The 18,228-nt window shown below is 36.1% G+C and overlaps 1 pseudogene; it reads right to left on the reverse strand.

Moving 5' to 3' along the window:
* Nucleotides 1-14,143: 14,143 nt before the first annotated feature.
* LOC134378268 (14-3-3 protein theta-like) lies at nucleotides 14,144-15,762 on the reverse strand (annotated as a pseudogene).
* Between the last annotated feature and the right edge of the window lie 2,466 nt (nucleotides 15,763-18,228).

Consider the following 18,228-nt stretch of genomic DNA (forward strand, 5'->3'; position numbering starts at 1 on the left):
ACTTATCCATTTACCCATTAGTCCATGAATGAATTCATTCATTCATGAGGGCATAGTCCTCACAATCCAATCACCTCCCAAAGACCCCCCCTTTCAACACTGCCACATTGGGAATCAAGCTTCCACATAGGCTTTGAAGGGGACAGACATTCAGAGAATATCAGGTTTATAATATATATAAGAGTAAAATCTATGATAACAAAGAGGTATAACTAGTAACATAAAATGGAATTTTAAAAAATATTCAAATAATCCCAAAGAAGGCAGGAAAAAAGAGAGGAAGACAAAAAACATGTATGGTAAGTAGAATATATAAAACAAGATGACAGTTGTAAACCCAAGTGTAATGATGAACACATTAATTGTAAATGGTCCGAATGAATAAAAAAAGCAACACATTTCCTTTTTTTTTTTTTTTTTTGACTGGTAAGGGGATTGCAGCCCTTGGCACGGTGTTGTCTGCACCATGCTCAGCCAGTGAGTGCACTGGCCATCCCTATATAGGATACAAACCTGCGGCCTCGGCACTACAAGCACCGCACTCTCCTGAGTGAGCCATGGGGCTAACCCCAAAAAGCAACACATTTGTAAGTAACCCATATGTGTTAGTCCATTTTGTGTTGCTTGTAACAAAATAAACGGAACTGGGTACTTATAAAGAAAAACGATATTTATTGCTTACAGTTTCTGAGGCTGGGAAGTCCAAAGTCCATCTGGTGGTGGCAACAGTGACCCAGAGGTCTCACATTGCAAGATGGTGGAAGCAGAGAAAGAGAGAGACAGACAGACTCTCCTCTTCTTTTAAAGCTCTCAGAACTACGTCCCGACCACCATTTTTAATCCATTCACTACTGCACAGTCCTACAATCCAATCACCTCTTCAAGGCTCCACCTTTCAATTACCATAATAGGATTTCCCACCTTCTTAACAGTCACAGTGACGGTTAAGTTTCTAATACATAAAACTTCGGGGACACAATTCAAGCTTCAGTGAGTTTTGGGAGGACATAATTCAGTCCATTACACCATGAGGTAAAGAAAAAATTACAAGAAGAATTGCCTAAGGTTCTAGTTCTAGGCTGTAGAGAATTTCACAGAAAGAATTCACACAAAAAATATGGATACAAATAATGACAGATAAAGGACAGGACAGTCAAGGAATTAAATATGCATAATTATTAATCTTATTTAATAACAGCTTAAAATTGGGCCAAAAATATTCAAAATCATAATCTAAATGTAAAAAACATACATGAAGATGAAAAAAGCCACATAGAATTCTAAGTATTAAAGAGAAAAATAGAGACTTCCTTTTTCTGATCCAGCATGTAAAGAGAAACAAATGGAACAACTGAAAATCAATAATATTTTAGACCTATCAGAGAACAGAGGTCAAACTACCACCTCAAAATCTGAGCGATAGAAAAATACAGAGAATCTCAGCAGAGAACAGCTCACCTGAAGCAGGAACTGTTGCAGCGCTCAGCTGCTGCCGCACACAGTGGTAATTGTTGGAGGCCAAAGATGGGCCCGCCGGAGAGTGAGAAGCTCCTGGGGCCTGTCAATGAACGTGGGGTTTGTCCTCCAGAAACACAACCTTATCCTTATGGTGAAGAGGGGAGGAAAATCGTCAACTTCCATCTGTTTCTGGCAGGGGTATCAGAAATGTAACCATATTGAAACAGACTGAGAGCATTCTCCATAAAAAAGGATTAATATCCTGGGGAAAAGACTTTATTAGGGCCTACCTGACACATTAGAAGGGCAATTAGCCAACTTCAGTCCCCTTTACTTTCCTGTTTCTACTAAAGGAAGGGGGGGAAAAAGCAGAGAAACACTTCTGAAGGTCACAGCTTAGGGACTCAGAGCTACTAAAAGACCAAGATGTAATCATAAGATGTAGAGCACTCTCTTTCCCTGACATCTTGCTCTAGGGTAACAGGGCTCCAGTATAATACAGTGGAGAATAGAGGAAACAGCTGCAAGGTACAGTCCTATTTAAGGATAGGTCTTAAGGAAACCAAAGATGCCAAAGGAGGAAAAAACAAGGAAACTGAAGCCGCTGGCACCTACAGCTACAGCAAACATAAAACACAGCTCAACTTTTAGCCAGATTAACATAAAATCTCATACTAAAGCCTTCTTTACCTCCTTTTCATTTTTATGCATTATGTTTTTCTTTCAACCAAAAATTACAAGGCATTTTAAAAGGTAAGAGAAAAAACACAGCCTGTAGAGCGAAAGGAACCACCTGAACCACACTTAGGTATGATAGAGATTTGGGAATTATCAGACTGTAAGTTTAAAATAAAAATTATTAGTATGCTAAGGCTGCTAATGGAAAAAGTGGACAACATTCAAGAACAGCTGGGTGATGTAAGCAGCGAGATGGTAACTCTTAGAATAAGAAAGAAATGCTAGAAATAAAAAATACTACAACAGAAAAGAATACCTTTGAAAGAACACAGCTGAAGAAAGAATGTGTGAGCTTGATTTAGATAGAAAATTATCAAGCTGAAATAAGAGAAAATGAATAAACAAGGAAAAAGACAATATCAAAGAACTGTGGGATAATTATAAAAGGAGTAATCATTGGTATACCAAATGTATAAGAAAAGAGAAAGGAGTAGAAGAAATACTTGAATACTTGAAATAATAATGGCAGAGGATTTCTAAAATTAATAGCTGACATCAAATTACAGATTAAGAAGGTTCAGGGAGTGCCAAGTCGGATAAATACCAAACAGTCTACAAATGGGCATATCACATTTTAAGTGCAGAAAGCCCAAGGCAGAAACTCTTGAAAGAAGCCAGATGCAAAAACAAGCAAACAAAAACACACCTTACCTATAGAACAAAAAGAATAAGAATAACATTGGACTTCTCATTAAACGCTCGCTTCAGAAGAATGGAAAGATGGCAAATAAACAACCTAACACTTCACCTTAAAGATCTAGAAAAACAAGAACAATCCAAGCCTAAAGTTAATAGATGGAACGAAATAATTAAGATCAGAGCAGAATTAAATGAAATAGAAACCCAAAAAACAATACAAAAGATCAATGAGAAAAAAAGTTCAGTTTTTTGAAAAGATAAATAAAACTGACAAACTTTTAGCAAGATTAAGAAAAGAGAGAAGACCCAAAAGACAAAAATTAGAAATTAAAAAGGTGATATTACAACTGACACCTGAGGAATACAAGGAATCATTAGAGACTATTATAAACATCTATATGCTGACAAATTTGAAAATCTGGAGGAAATGGATAAATTTCTGGATGCACACAAACTACCAAAAAGAGTCAAGAAGATATAGAAAATCTCAACAGACCAATAACAATAAAAGAGATTGAAAAGCTGTTATCAGAAGGCTCCGAACAAAGAAAAAACCGAGACCAGACAGGTTCACTGCAGAGTTCTACGAAACCTTCAAAGAGGAACTGATACCAATTCTCTATGAACTGTTCCAAAAGATTGAAACAGAGGCCATTCTCCCAAACTCATTCTATGAGGCAAATATCACCCTGATACCAAAACCAGACAAAGATGCATCAAAAATAGAAAACTACAGGCCAATATCCTTGATGAATACAGACACAAAAATCCTCAATAAAATACTAGCTAACAGAATACAGCAACACATACACAAAATTATCCGCCATGGTCAAGTGGGATTCATCCCAGGGATGCAAGGTTGGTTCAACACATGCAAATCAATAAATGTGATACACTGCATCAATAAAAGCAAAGACAAAAACCATGTGATCATCTCTATAGATGCTGAAAAAGCACTTGACAAAATTCAACATTCTCTCACGATAAAGACTCTCTACAACTTAGGCATAGATGGAAAGTATCTCAACATTTTTAAAGCCATATATGATAAGCCCACTGCCAATATCATCCTGAATGGGGAAGAGCTGAAAGCTTTTCCCTTAAAAACAGGAACTTGACAAGTATGCCCTCTCTCACCACTTCTATTGAATATAGTTTTGGAAGTACTAGCCAGAGCAATCAGAGAAGAGAAGGAAATAAAGGGCATGCAAATTGGAAAGGTTGAAGTCAAGCTGTTCCTGTTTGTGGATGATATGATCCTACATATTGAAAAGCCTAAGGCCTCTATGAAAAAACCTTCTAGAGTTGATAAATGATTTCAGCAAAGTTACAGGACACAAAATCAAGACACAAAAATCAGTAGTATTTCTATACTCCAACAGTGAACATGCAGAAAGAGAAATCAAGAAAGCTAGCCCATTTACAATAGCCACCAAAAAAATAAAACACTTAGGAATAAAGCTGACCAAGGATGTGAAAAATCTCTAGAAGGAGAACTACAAACCACTGTTGAGAGAAATTAAAGAGGACACAAGAAGATGGAAAGATATCCCTTGCTCTTGGATATGAAGAATTAACATTGTGAAAATGTCCATATTACCCAAAGTGATCTACAGATTCAATGCAATCCCCATCAAAATTCCAATGACATTTTTCTCTGAGAAGGAAAAAGCTATCCAGACATTTATATGGAACAACAGAAGACCACACATAGCCAAAGCAATCTTGAGCAAAAAAATAAAGCTGGAGAAATAACACTACCTGACTTTAAACTGTATTACAAAGCTATAATAACCAAAACAGCATGGCACTGGCATAAAAATAGACACACAGATCAATGGAATAGAATAGAAGACCTGGAAATCAATCCATACACCTACAGCCATCTGATCTTTGACAAAGGCAGCAAATCTATACACTGGGGAAGAGGCTGCCTTTTCAACAAGTGGTGCTGGGAAAATTGGATACTCACATGTAGGAGAATGAAACTAGACCTGTACCTTTCACCATATACCAAAATCAACTCAAAATGGTTTAAAGAATTAAATATACATCCTGAAACAATAAAACTCCTTAAAGTAAACATAGGGGAAACAGTCCAGGAAGTAGGAGTGGGTACAGACTTCATGAATAGGACCCCAAAAGCACAGGTAACTATAGGAAAAGTAAACAAATGGTATTATATCAAACTAAAAAGCTTGTGCACAGCAAAAGAAACAATCAATGGAGTAAAAAGACAACCAACAGAGTGGGAGAAAATATTTGCAAAATATACATCTGACAAAGGATTAATATCCAGAATATACAAGGAACTCAAACAACTTTATAGCAAAAAATCAAATAACTCAATTAAAAAATGGGCAAAGGAGCTGAATAGGCATTTCTCAAAGGAAGATATATGAATGGCCAACAGACACATGAAAAAATGTTCAACCTCACTCAGCATCCAGGAAATGCAAATCAAAACCACACTGAGATACCATCTCACTCCAGTTAGGATGGCTAACATCCAAAAGACTGAGAATGATAAGCGCTGGAGAGGTTGTGAAGAAAAAGGAACTCTCGTACCTTGTTGGTGGGACTGCAAAATGGTGCAGCCTCTATGGAAAATGGTATGGAGGTTCCCCAAACAATTGCAGATGGATCTACTATATGACCCAGCTATTCCAAAGTTGGGAATGTACCCAGAAGGATGGAAATCATTATTCCGAAGGGACACCTGTATACCAATGTTGATTGCAGCTCTATTTACAATAGCCAAGAGCTGGAACCAGCCCAAATGTCCATCATCTGATGAGTGGATAAGGCAACTGTGGTATATCTACACCATGGAATACTACTCTGCTATAAAAAAGAATGAAATGCTACCATTTGCAACAACATGGATGGACTTAGAGAAAATTATATTAAGTGAAACAAGTCAGGCACAGAAAGAGAAACACCACATGTTCTCACTTATTTGTGGTAGCTAAAAATAAATAAATAAACACAAATAAATCAAGGGGGTGGGGAAGAAGACAGAATAAACACAAAAATTCCTTGAACTATAAGTCAAGTGAAGAGATATGATGTGGTGGGGGGAAGGGAGAGGGTGGAGGTGGAGACGGATGGGTAAAGGTGCATGAAAATCAAGTTCAATGTATATTGAGAAGTAAAACATAAAATAAAGTAAATTCAAAAAGGGAGGAAGAAAAAAGAAACCATGAAAGCAAGGGATATCAGCAAGGTCGCATAATAGAAAGCCCCAGCCCTCATTCTCTATGAACACACTTACTAAACAACAATAGATAGATCAAAATACCTTTGTGAGAATTCCAGAAATTGATTAAGAAGTGGCAGTACTGCAAATGAGTGCTAAGCCAAGAAATGCCACACTGAAAAGTGTAATCAGAGCCTTTTTACTTCACCAGTGATTGCCTCTCCCCAGGCTTGCAGCCTCACCTTGGCTTACAGCTTCTCCTTCAGGCAGGGGTGGGGGGAAAGAGTGAAATGTAAGTCCATCATGCTGGCTTTTCAGAGATCTTCCCTGGTGACAAGAGTCCATTTCATGTGACTCAGAGCACTAACTCAGTAGCATAGTCTGGGTGCTGAGATCTGTGGAGAGCAAAGGGGAGTGAAGAGGCTTGCTGTGGAACTAGAGGGCATGTGATACCACAGACGTAGGCTGGCTTGGCTTGTTGCAAATAGGAGAAAGAGACCACCATTTGATTCTTCCCTTGGGAGGGAGGGAGAAGAATGGAACATTCATATGGCATGCTAGCTTTTCAGGAGACTGCCTGAGGGACTGCTAACTGTCTCACCTGACTTGGGGTGCTAATGTGGATTAGGTGCTAATGGCCTTCTGTGGATATCTGTAGCACCAGAGAATCTGCAGTACCACAGACACACAACAGAGTGAGCAAGAGATTATGAGCACCTGAAAAAGAAACCAGCAAACCTCTCTAATTGTTAAATTTCACACACAAACTCAGTGGAATTGCAAAACCTCCCCCAAATTTTCAGAAGGCCCCAGAATCTCTAGGTAAGCTGATTGGAAAAGACTTACTTCCTCTATATTAAGTCAGTCTGCAAAGTGGGAGGGGTAGCTGTTTTTTTAACAAGTGAAACTCAACAAAATAATAATTTTTATAAAATTCAAAAGGCACACAAATAAAGAGGGAAGCATGGCCCAATAAAAAGAGCAAAACAAATTTTCAGAAACCATCCCAAAGAAATGGAGATCTATGAATTACCTAACTAGAATTCAGAATCATCTTAAAGAAACTCAATGATCTATTAAAGAACATATAGAAACAACTAAACAAAAATAGGGAAAATGATGTATAAAAAAATGAGAATATATGCATAAGAAGATAAAAACCATAAAAATGTACCATACAGAAATTCTGGAGCTGAAGAATGCAATAATTGAGTGAAAAATTTACTAGAGGAGTTCCACAGCAGACTTGTTCAAGCAGAATAAAGAATCAGCAAATTCAAAGACAGATGAGAGGAACAAAAACAAACAAACAAAAACAAAAAATGAAAAAGAGAAGAAAGAAAGAATTTATGGAGCACCATAAAGTGGGCCAATATATTCATACAGGGCAATGCAAATGAGAAGAGAGAGAGGGAGGGACAGAGAGCTTATCTGAAGGAATAATGATTGAAAACTTCCCAAATCTAAGGAAGAAAATAGACATTCAGATTTAAGATGCTCAAAGGATTCCAACTAGGAGGAACCCAAAGAGTCCCATACAGAAAGATTTGTATTATCTTTTAATTCCATTTTTCCATAAAATTTTTAAAGTAACTTTGTAGAGTAAATGAACGGATTAAAAAAAAATCAAAAGAAGATGCAACTATATGCAATTTTATGCTGTATACAAGATATCACTTTAGGTGTAAAGACACATATAGGCTGAAAGTAAAAAAGTGGAATAATATTCCATGCAAATGGTAGTCAAAAGACAGCTGGGTAATCAAAAGATGATTATATCTTTAAAAATAGACTTTAAGTCAAAAACTATCATGAGAAGTGAAAGATATTATACAATGACAAAAGGTCATTTCACCAGGAAGATAGAAAAGTTTAAATATCTATGCAACTAATGTCAGAGCATCCAAACATATGAAGCAAACATTCACAGAATTAAAGGGAGAAATGGACAGCAATATAATAATAGTAGGAGACTCCAATGCCCCATTTTCAATTATGAACAAATAAACCAGATATATGATCAATAAGACAATTGATGACTTGAACACATAACGAGCATATACAAAACATTCCACCCAACAGCAACAGAATACGCATTTTTCTCAAGAGCACATTCTTCAGGTGAGATCACTTGTCAGGTCAGAAAACAAGTCTTAACAAATTTAGGAAGATTGAAATCATACCAAGTATATTTTTTGACCAGTATGGAATAAAAATAGAAACCAACAGCAGGATGAAAACTGGAAAATTAGATGTGGAAATTAAACAATACAATCTTGAAAATCCAATGGGTCAAAGAAGAAATCACAAGGAAAATGAAACAGTATCTTGAGACAAAATAAATGAAAACACAATATACCAAAAACTTACAGTATTTAGAGAAAGCAGTACTAACAGGGAAGTTTATAACAGTAACCACTCACATTAAGAAAAAAGAAAGATATCAATTTAATAATCTAATTTTACATACTGAGGAAATAGAAAAAGAAGAAAAAACTAAGCCCAAAGTTAGTAGAATGAAGGAAAGAGTAAAAATTAGAGCAGAAATAACCAAAATAGAGAATAGAAAAATAGAAAAAAATCAACAAAACTAAGAGTTTGTTTTTCAGAAAGATCAGCAAAATTGACAAAAATTTAGGTATATTTACTATGGAAGGAAAAAGACGAGACAACTAAAATCACTAATCAAAGAGAAGACATTACAACTGATGTCTCAGACATGATTATAAGAGACTATTGTGAACAATTATACATCAATGCATTGAATATCCTAGATGAAATAGATAAACTCTGAGAAACAGACAAGTTATCAAGATGGAATAATGAAGAAATAGAAAATCTGAACAGACCTATAACCAGTAAAGAGAATCAGTAGTCACAAATATCACAATAAAGAAAAGCTCAGAACCAGATGCCTTCAATGAAGAATTCTACCAAATATTTAAAGAAGAATTACACCAATTCTTCTAGAATTCATTCAAATAATTGAAGAGGAGGGAATGCTTTTAAACTTCTTCTTTGAGGCCAGCATTACCAAGATATCAAAGCCAGACAAAGATACCTTAAGAAAACTACAGGCCAATATCCCTGATTAAGACAAATGCAAAAATCCTCAATAAATATTAGCAAACCAAATTCAATAGCACATTAAAAGGACCATATACAATGAGCCAGTGGGATTCATTCCTGGGATGCAAGGATAGTTAAACATATGGGAATCAATCAATGTGATACAACATATTAACAAAACAAAGGGTAAAAAAATCACATGATTACTCAATAGATACAGAAAAAGCACTTACCCAATTCAATACCCTTTAATGATAAAAACACTTAACCAGCTAGGGATAAAAATGACTTCAACACAGTAAAGGCTTTGCACGGAAAGCCCAATGGTGAGAAACTGAAAGCTTTTCCTCTAAGATGAGGAATAAGGCAAGGATGCCCATTCTCACCACTTCTACTCAACATAGTACTAAAAGTCCTAGCCAGAGCAAATAGGCAAGAAAAATAAATAAAAGACACCCAATTCGGAAAAGAAGAAGTAAAATTAATTCAGTTCACAGATGTCATAACGTTATATGTAGAAAACCCTAAAAAAGATGCCCCCACCCAAAATCTTAGAAATAATAAGCAAATTTAGTAAATTTGCAGGATACAAAATCAACATACAGAAATCAATCTGTGTTTTTCACACTAACAACAAACAATCTAAAAAGGAAATGAAGAAGATAGTCCCATTTATAATAACATTAAAAAAAATGTTTAGAGATAAACTTAACCAAGGAAGTGAAAGATTTGTATAATGAAACCTAAAAACATTGCTGAAAGAAGTTGAAGAAGACACAAATAAACGGAAAGACATCTGTGTTCACAGATTGGAAGACATACGATTGTTAAAATGTTTATATTACCTAAAGCGATCTACAGATTTAATGCAATTTCTTTCAAAATCACAATGGTATTTTTAAAGAAATGCACATATAAAGAAATTCATGTGGAACCATAAAGGACCCTGAATAGCTAAAACAGTCTTGAGAAGGAAGAACAAAATTGGAGGCATCGCACTTTTGGTTCGTTAGTGCCTGTCTTCTCTTTGTATTTTTATATGGGACAGGAGGGAGAGAGAGAGTGACGGAGAAAGGGGAACAGGGGGCTGTGTGTGGGGAGGGAGAGAGAGAGAGAGTGTGTGTGTGCTCACATCTCTTCTTATAAAAACACTAATCCCTTTCATGAGGGCTCTACCCTTATGACCTAAATACCTCACAAAATGCCCACTTCTAATACCATTACATTGGGGTTAAGAGTTTAGTATATTAATTTTGGGGGAACACAAACACTCAATCCATAACAGATGTAAACATCTTGTACAATAAAAACTACAAAACATAGCTGAAAAAAATTAAAGGCAACATATAAAAAGGAAAAACACCCGTGATTATATTTTGCATGACGTAATTTTGTTAAAATATCCATACTACCCAAATTTATAAATCCAAAACAATCCTTATCAAAGTCTCAATGTTATATTATTTTTTTGCAGAAATAGAAAAAGAGAAACCATCCTAAAATTCATATATATTCACAAAGGACCCCAAATAGCTAAAATGATCTTGAGAAAGATGAAAAAGCTGAAGGTCTCACAACATTCTGATTTCAAAACGTATTACAAATCTACATTAATCAAAACTGTGTAGTATTGGTATAATGACAGACATATAGATCAATGGAACAGAATAGAGTCCAGAAATAAACCATCACATATATGGTCAAATGATGTTTTGTCAAACGGTGCTAAGACTACAAAATAGAGAAAACATAGCTCTTCAACAAATGGTGTTGGAAAACTGGGTATTCACACGTAAAAAATAAAGTCAAATCCTTATCTTACATCACACAGAAAAATTACCTCAAAATAAATCAAAGACCTAACATAAGACCTGAAATTATAAAACTCCTAGAAGAAAACATAAGGGAAAAGCTACATGACATTAGATTTGGCAATGATTTCTTGGCTATGACACCAAAACACAGGTAACAGAAACAAAAATAGACAATTTTTTTTCTTTTCTTTTCTTTTTCTTTTTTTGTCTTTTTCGTGACCTGGGTACTCAGCCAGTGAGCACACGGGCCATTCCTATATAGGATCTGAACCCGCGGCGGGAGCGTCGCTGCGCTCCCAGCGCCGCACTCTCCCGAGTGCATCACGGATCGGCCCCAAAATAGACAATATTCTAAATGTGCAAACCTGTATCTCAGGAATACCTCTTATAAGAATTCATCCTACAGACATATTTGGAGGATTGAAAAGGTAAACAAGTACACACAGAAGTTTTGCAAAACCAGTTGGAAATTAACTAAATGCCATATTGTGCAATTGATTAGAGATGATTTAAAGGTTCATTAACAGAAGAAATGCGGAAAAATCATACAGTGCTGACTTTGAAAGGACTTTTAATACATGGGTAAAAAATAAGCACAATGTGTAGTGTATGGTTCCATTGTATCATAACACTCTCAACAACCTCCGTGTGTGTTTGTGTGTGTGTGTATATGCTTATGTGCACACACTGTAAGTTTACAAATTTATGTCTGTCTTGTACTTTCTGATCACTTATCTGTGCTCCATAACTTGTTTTAAAATCACCACATGCATTTGTGATATTCAGCATCCGTTGCATTTTATTTGTAGGAGTTGAGAGAGAATATGGGTTTACTAGTCAGCTTTATTAGAATGACAGCTTCACCACCTGATAGCTATTGACACTGAGCAAGTTCTTCAACTCCTTAGGGAGTTTGAAGCTTAGGCTTCAATCACCTCATTTGCTAAAAGAAGGTAAGAACAACATCTCTACTTTAGTGAGGCAAAATAAGAAAATAAGATAAAATCTGAAAAGTGCCCATCAAAGGCAGCAATTATTTATCTTCCCTGTAGGAACTCTTTCCTCTAGATTCTGATTGGGATTTTGAATAAAGTCTTAGGATTCTTAAACTTTTCTGAGAGAAAATAAAAATTGAAGTCTTCTGTTTCTAAAATATCTTTTAAAAGTAGAATACAAAATTTCAGAGTAGTTTAGTTTGAAATTCCTGAAAAATGGCAAAGTTATAGCTGGCCCTCCACTGATCTCTTTTAGTCTCACGTCTATCCTTAGCCAAATTGAAATTGCATCACCACTGACTCTTTTTACAAAACTCTGTCTTTCTTTCACAAATTATGACATTCAAATTATTTTTTAGCAACTATGTAATCTGGTTAATTATTCCATAAAGCAAAATGAAGTTAAAAAAAAAATCACTGTAGTTTTTGACAGACTTGATACTAGCTGGGTGATCTGGGCCAAGTGCTCAACTCCTCTGTACTGACTTTCTTCATCTTTAAGTGTGGGATATAAATATCTCAATTTAGAGTGCTCTTATGAATAGCAGAGGTAATAAATGACAAGTATCTACCAAAGTGCCTAGAACATAGTAAGCACTCGACAAAAGGTAGCTGACGATCCTGGTACTCTTGGCATTAGTATTTTGAGACACAATTCTTCCCTCAAAGAGCTGACATTTTGGAGTAAGAAAGAAATGTAAGCAAGTAATAATAAAATTCCAGGATGCAGTCTTTTGCAAACTCTTGAGGTCACCTAAGGAAGTTGATATTGTTTTCAGATGCTTAGGCCACATGTCCCCAAATTCTTTTTTAAGTATCTCAGAGGCGAAGGCCAGAAATTTCTTGCTTTAACAGAATCCCAATGACCTTAGGAATCTATCTCTGGTTTGCTTCCATCAGTGGTCTAGCTCTAATTTGTCACATAGCAAGCCTTCCCCTATTTTATAGCTTCTCATTTCCTGGATGAACACTCTCAGGTTTCTGCTTCCTGTGATATCTTCTTTCCCCATCTACCATGACAACAGCAAACTGCCTAAACATTTTCTTTATTAAGTCTCTCCAGAGTATGTTCCACACATGTTTGTACACACACACCCTATCAGGTGCCTTGTTATGGCTGATGTCTTTCTTCTTTTTACTGAAGCCCTAAATGGCTTAGTTCTCACTTGTGTACTTGACTGCAATTCCTTGTGGCAATTCCTGAAGGCCACTGCTATCATAGTCATAGTCAACTAGCACTGTTGCAACTTCTAATTCCATGATTTTACCGCCCTATATTCATGTGGTACTTTCTCAAAATCAAATGCATGTATTCATTCCTCCTAAATTTAATCCTCTTTAGGTTTGATCTATTTTTCTAAATTATAAATAAATTTCTGGATCATTATTCCACTATCCAGTGTATTCATGATCTTTCCAGCTTTGTATCACCTGAAAAAAAGAAATAAAACATCTATTATTTATTCATTAAAGTCACTGGCTACCACATTGTATAGTTTTTCCTCTGGTCCTCTGTATCTTATACCTTCCCAGGCGGGTTAAGAGCCATCTCCCATATTCCTGCTATACTTCAAACATAGACTTACCACTTTCAAATAAGATTATGACTCCTCCAGAGTGAAGAATGTGTAGAAGTGATTCTAGAGAGTGGTGTTAGACAAATTAACAGGTTAGTATCCCTGGTACAAATTGAAGATGTTCAATAAATATTGGCTAAATAATGGAAAAACTGGGTGGTTGGACCAGATAAGCTCTAAGAGTGTAAGAGCTGTCTAAACAAGCTGTAACGTGACATTGTTTTCAGTTAGAGTCATCATTAGCTACAAAATTCACAAAGTAATTAATAAGCACAAATTTAAATTTAGGTAAAAAGAGAGATGCCACCATTTAAAAGTATTTATTTTTTTGTTATACCATATTTGTATTTTTTCGTTAAGTGATAACTCTTCCTTAAAAGCATAGATCAAATAAAATAATTCCTTGTTATTGTAAACAATTTGTTTTTTTTTTTTTTGGTTTATAAAATGTAATTTTATTTTATGTTACTCTGCTGTTACATAGGGCATAACATTTTCACAAGGCTTTTTTGGGACTACAGTCAATGATTAGCAACACACAATAGTGGTCCAACTCTCTAAATAACAATCACTAGACAAACTGGACACCCTCTCACATGTGCACAAATCTGCATGGAAAAGTACTAAAGTTTTAGACTTGGACTTGTGTACTTTATTTCCCCTTTCTAGTGTATTAAGAAATGACATGCACTTTAATTTGCCAAAAGCAATGCTGGAGTCTGGCAGCAACATGCTACTTCTATTACACAGTGAAGTGAATACCAGAATTACAAAGGCAGGAGGTGTTAAGTGAATTTTTATTGGGAAGGGAAGTTGTCAACTTAAACAGCAGCAAATGAACAGTGAATAAGAAAACTCCCTGTTGTCACAGATATACATAACCTCCACAATATGATATAGGAGGCATTTTAATTTGCGACCCCCAGCCCAGAAATGTCAAGTGCTTTTCCATTCAATCTAATACTTCTGGATTCCTACTGAAAAGGAATACATCAAGAGCATGGAAAAGTTGCTTACTGAAAGGAAACCCCCAAAGAAGAGAGAAAGAGGGAATGTAGAAATTAAGGAGTTATGCAGAACACTCTTTAAATTGTAATTAACTACATTTTCATATCTTCACAGTAATACAAAACACAGTCACTTGCAGAACTGGTTCAGATTACTTAAATACCAGGTAATTTTTAGTCCTCTACATAAGTGTTTGGAAGTTACTTGTTTATATGAAATGATGCTATTAATACTTTTCTACAGCAGTAACTGCACACCAGGAAGGCCAAGACAAACAAATCAAGGAATGGAGTTTTCCCAAAGCTGCAGTGTGAAAAAGACTATAAACAGTTGATTCCATACACATGAGTGGGTTTCTTTGCTATAGGAAATCCAACTGGAGTAAGGAATGGAGATGTGTAAAAAGGTTTCTTGAAGGAAAGAAAGATGACACCCTGTATGCATTTAGTTTCCGGCCCCTTCTGCTGCATCACATTCTTCTCCTGCACTGTCTGATGTCCATAATGTTAAGTTGTCTCTAAGCAACTGCATGATGAGGGTGCTGTCTTTGTATGAGTCTTCATTCAGTGTATCAAGTTCTGCAATGGCCTCATCAAAAGCCGTTTTCGCCAATGTGCAGGCAAGCTCTGGGTTATTAAGGATCTCATATTAAAATACAGAAAAGTTAAGAGCCAGCCCCAGGCGTATTGGGTGTGTGGGTTGCATCTCTTTCTTGCTTATATCAAACGCCTCTTGGTAAGCTCCTTGGGAATTATCTATCATTTGCTTTCGATCATCACCACATGCAACTTCAGCAAGGTACCGGAAGTAATCTCCCTTCATTTTCAGATAGAAGACCTTACTCTCTGGATTAGTTGCATTGGCTATTAAATACTTATCCAACAATTCCAGGACCGTGGTGCAGATGGATCTCAGCTCGGACTCCACTTTCTCCCGATAGTCCTTAATCAGCTGCAACTTCTTGTCGGAGGTGTCGGTCTTCTGCTCGATGCTCGAGATGACCCTCCAGGCGGACCTGCGGCCCCCGACCACGTTCTTGTAGGCCACCGACAGCAGGTTGCGCTCCTCGTTGGACAGCTCGGCGCCCTGCTCGGTCACCGCCTTCATGCAAGTGGCCATGTCGTCGTAGCGCTCGGCCTGCTCGGCCAGCTTGGCCTTCTGGATCAGCTCCGTCTTCTCCATGGCGCGCGGGGCCGGAGCCGAAGACGAGGAGAGCGAGCGCGAGCGCCGACCGGGACCGGGAGTCCTCCGCCTCGAGAGCTTTGCGTCTGTGCGGCCGCGAGGCTAGTCCCCTATTGTAAACAATTTGGAGGGTTACAATTAACAAGGATAAAAGGAGAAATCTTACAGTGCCTGCAGAAAAACTTATTCTACAGGGGGACATACATAGAATCCAGAAGGTAGGAATGTCTTAAGGTCTCTATAAGAGTTTTTCTGAAGAAAGTAATTAAACACAAAATCAGTTGATGACAAATGTCTCTCTGTTAAGAAGAAATGTTTCTAGAAGACATACATTTTATATTTCAGTTTTCACTCCATTGCCTTTTGCTGTGAAAATCACACCTGTCTAGACTTTACTCTCTAAACACCAACATATAAAATAATTTTCTAAGCTAATTTATTGAAATCCCTTGAAAATCTGAGAGCTCTAAGATCTACTAAAATATATTACTAATATTTATTCTATCTTCTTAAACAAAAAAAGTCTTTGTTTTCTTACTTCAAGAATTTTGCCACATTACACAACATTTAGTATTATTATTTTTCAGTCAAAGTTTTGTTATTTATTGGAAAGTATATTCCAATTTACTGGAAATTACATTTACCTGGAATAAATAAGTCTCGGTATCTAATGCACAGCATGAGGATTATAGTTAATAACATTGTATTGTATACTGAAAATTTGTGAAATAATGGATTTTAGGTACTTTCACCAAATACACAAGAAGAGGTAAGTATGTGAGATGATGGCTATGTTAATTTCTTTGACTGTAGTAACTATTTCACTACATATATGTGTATCAAAACATCATGTTGTACACCCTAAATATATACAATAAAATATTTCAGAAGACAGTAAAGAGGATAAAAACAGTGAGAATTTATTTTGGAAGGAATTCCATAGTAATGGAAGGCGATGAAGGATTTCTCATATTTATGCTAAGACACAACACAGTTTCTTTTTCTACCGTTTACATGACGCTTTTTCTCTTTATTGCTCTTACTTGATTGTTTACACCATGATGTGATTTTACTCCTGATTTTATGCTGCAGAAAGTGCTGACAGTCAAATCAAACTTCTATTCAGCAATAACTAAAATGCTAGTTTAGTATTGTGTTGAGCAAGCACTGTGAGAACAGAGAGGAACTTGTAACACAAGGGAGACCAAAACGTGAGACTGAGTGAGTCATTTGTGCCTGAGAGAAATAAAATGTGAAGTAGAGAGGCCGTGATAATGAAGTTGCACAAAGTAACCTTCCTCCAAAGTCAGGATTTCTCCGGAAAATTGTAATTAGAAATGAATGTGTGTCCTAAAACAGAAGTGTTTACTTGATGAAGAAAATAGCTGAGAAACTATGAAGCCAAAGAGCATGTACAAAGATATTTGTATCCAATTAATGCTGTGTAAATAGGGGAGACTTTGATTAGTTACCCAGGCAAGAAGGGAAGCCCAGAGATGCTGACACCCTCCCAGTAAGCAACATGGCAAAGAGAAGAGTCACTGTCTAAGGTGTTTGGAATTCTCATTTTTCATCTCCATACATGTGTTTTGAAGTTTATGCACAGGTTCATCACCTTGGCTACATTTATGAATGTGCCTCACAGCATCTGTAAATCACTAAGTTTCTAAAATATTTTACTTTAATCTTTCTTTGCTGTCTACTCCTTCACACTCTCATTTCTAAAGAATGTAATTATGCCTTTGCAGTAGAAAGAAGTATTATAAAGTATCTGCCAATTGTTATAAAACTCAATATTGCCTTCCCAAGCAAACTTCCTCGCTGTGATTTCAGTGAAAATGGTCATAAATCATATATAATTAGGCAAGTAGATTATGCAATATTCAGCTTTTGAAAAGAATACCATGAAATGAGATGCAATTTTCTGTCCTTTTTCCTTAGTGAAAAATAATGCAAAGTTTGACCCCTCATTTTGAACTTCTTTAGACATAGCAATGGACCTTTATTTGGTTTTGCTTTTCTCCTTCCAAGAGAAGAAAAGGAATTAAATATCATTTGATGTTGTAACAGTCTAATAGAAAAATGAAAAGAAAAAGCAAGGGTGACTTAGAGATTAATCCTACACCCTAGAAATGGATACTAACTAGATCTAGATCGTCCTATTAATCATAAAATCTAGATCTTTGCTGTAACATTGGGAAAGTGGTCAATACATTCCTATCTCTCATTTCCATGAAATCCAAAAATATTAAAAGGCATAAAGGAAAAAGATCTCTCAGAAATCTAGCTCTGTCTATCCAACTACAAGCTACATAGACATAACTGCTATTACCACTGTTTCTTCTTGAGAAACATCATTCCAGACATTTATCTGTGTGAATATTTGTCTAAGTTAAAAATTGGAATAATTATTTGTTCACCTTCTTAATTGTAACTTGCTTATCCAGTTTAACCTTGTGTTATATACCTGCCCAATTTTGCTTGATATTCTATAAAACATACTTTTAATAACTTAATAGTCCATCATATACTATAACTATGTACTATAA

Source organism: Cynocephalus volans, chromosome 5, assembly GCF_027409185.1.
Source record: "Cynocephalus volans isolate mCynVol1 chromosome 5, mCynVol1.pri, whole genome shotgun sequence".
Classification (NCBI taxonomy): domain Eukaryota; kingdom Metazoa; phylum Chordata; class Mammalia; order Dermoptera; family Cynocephalidae; genus Cynocephalus; species Cynocephalus volans.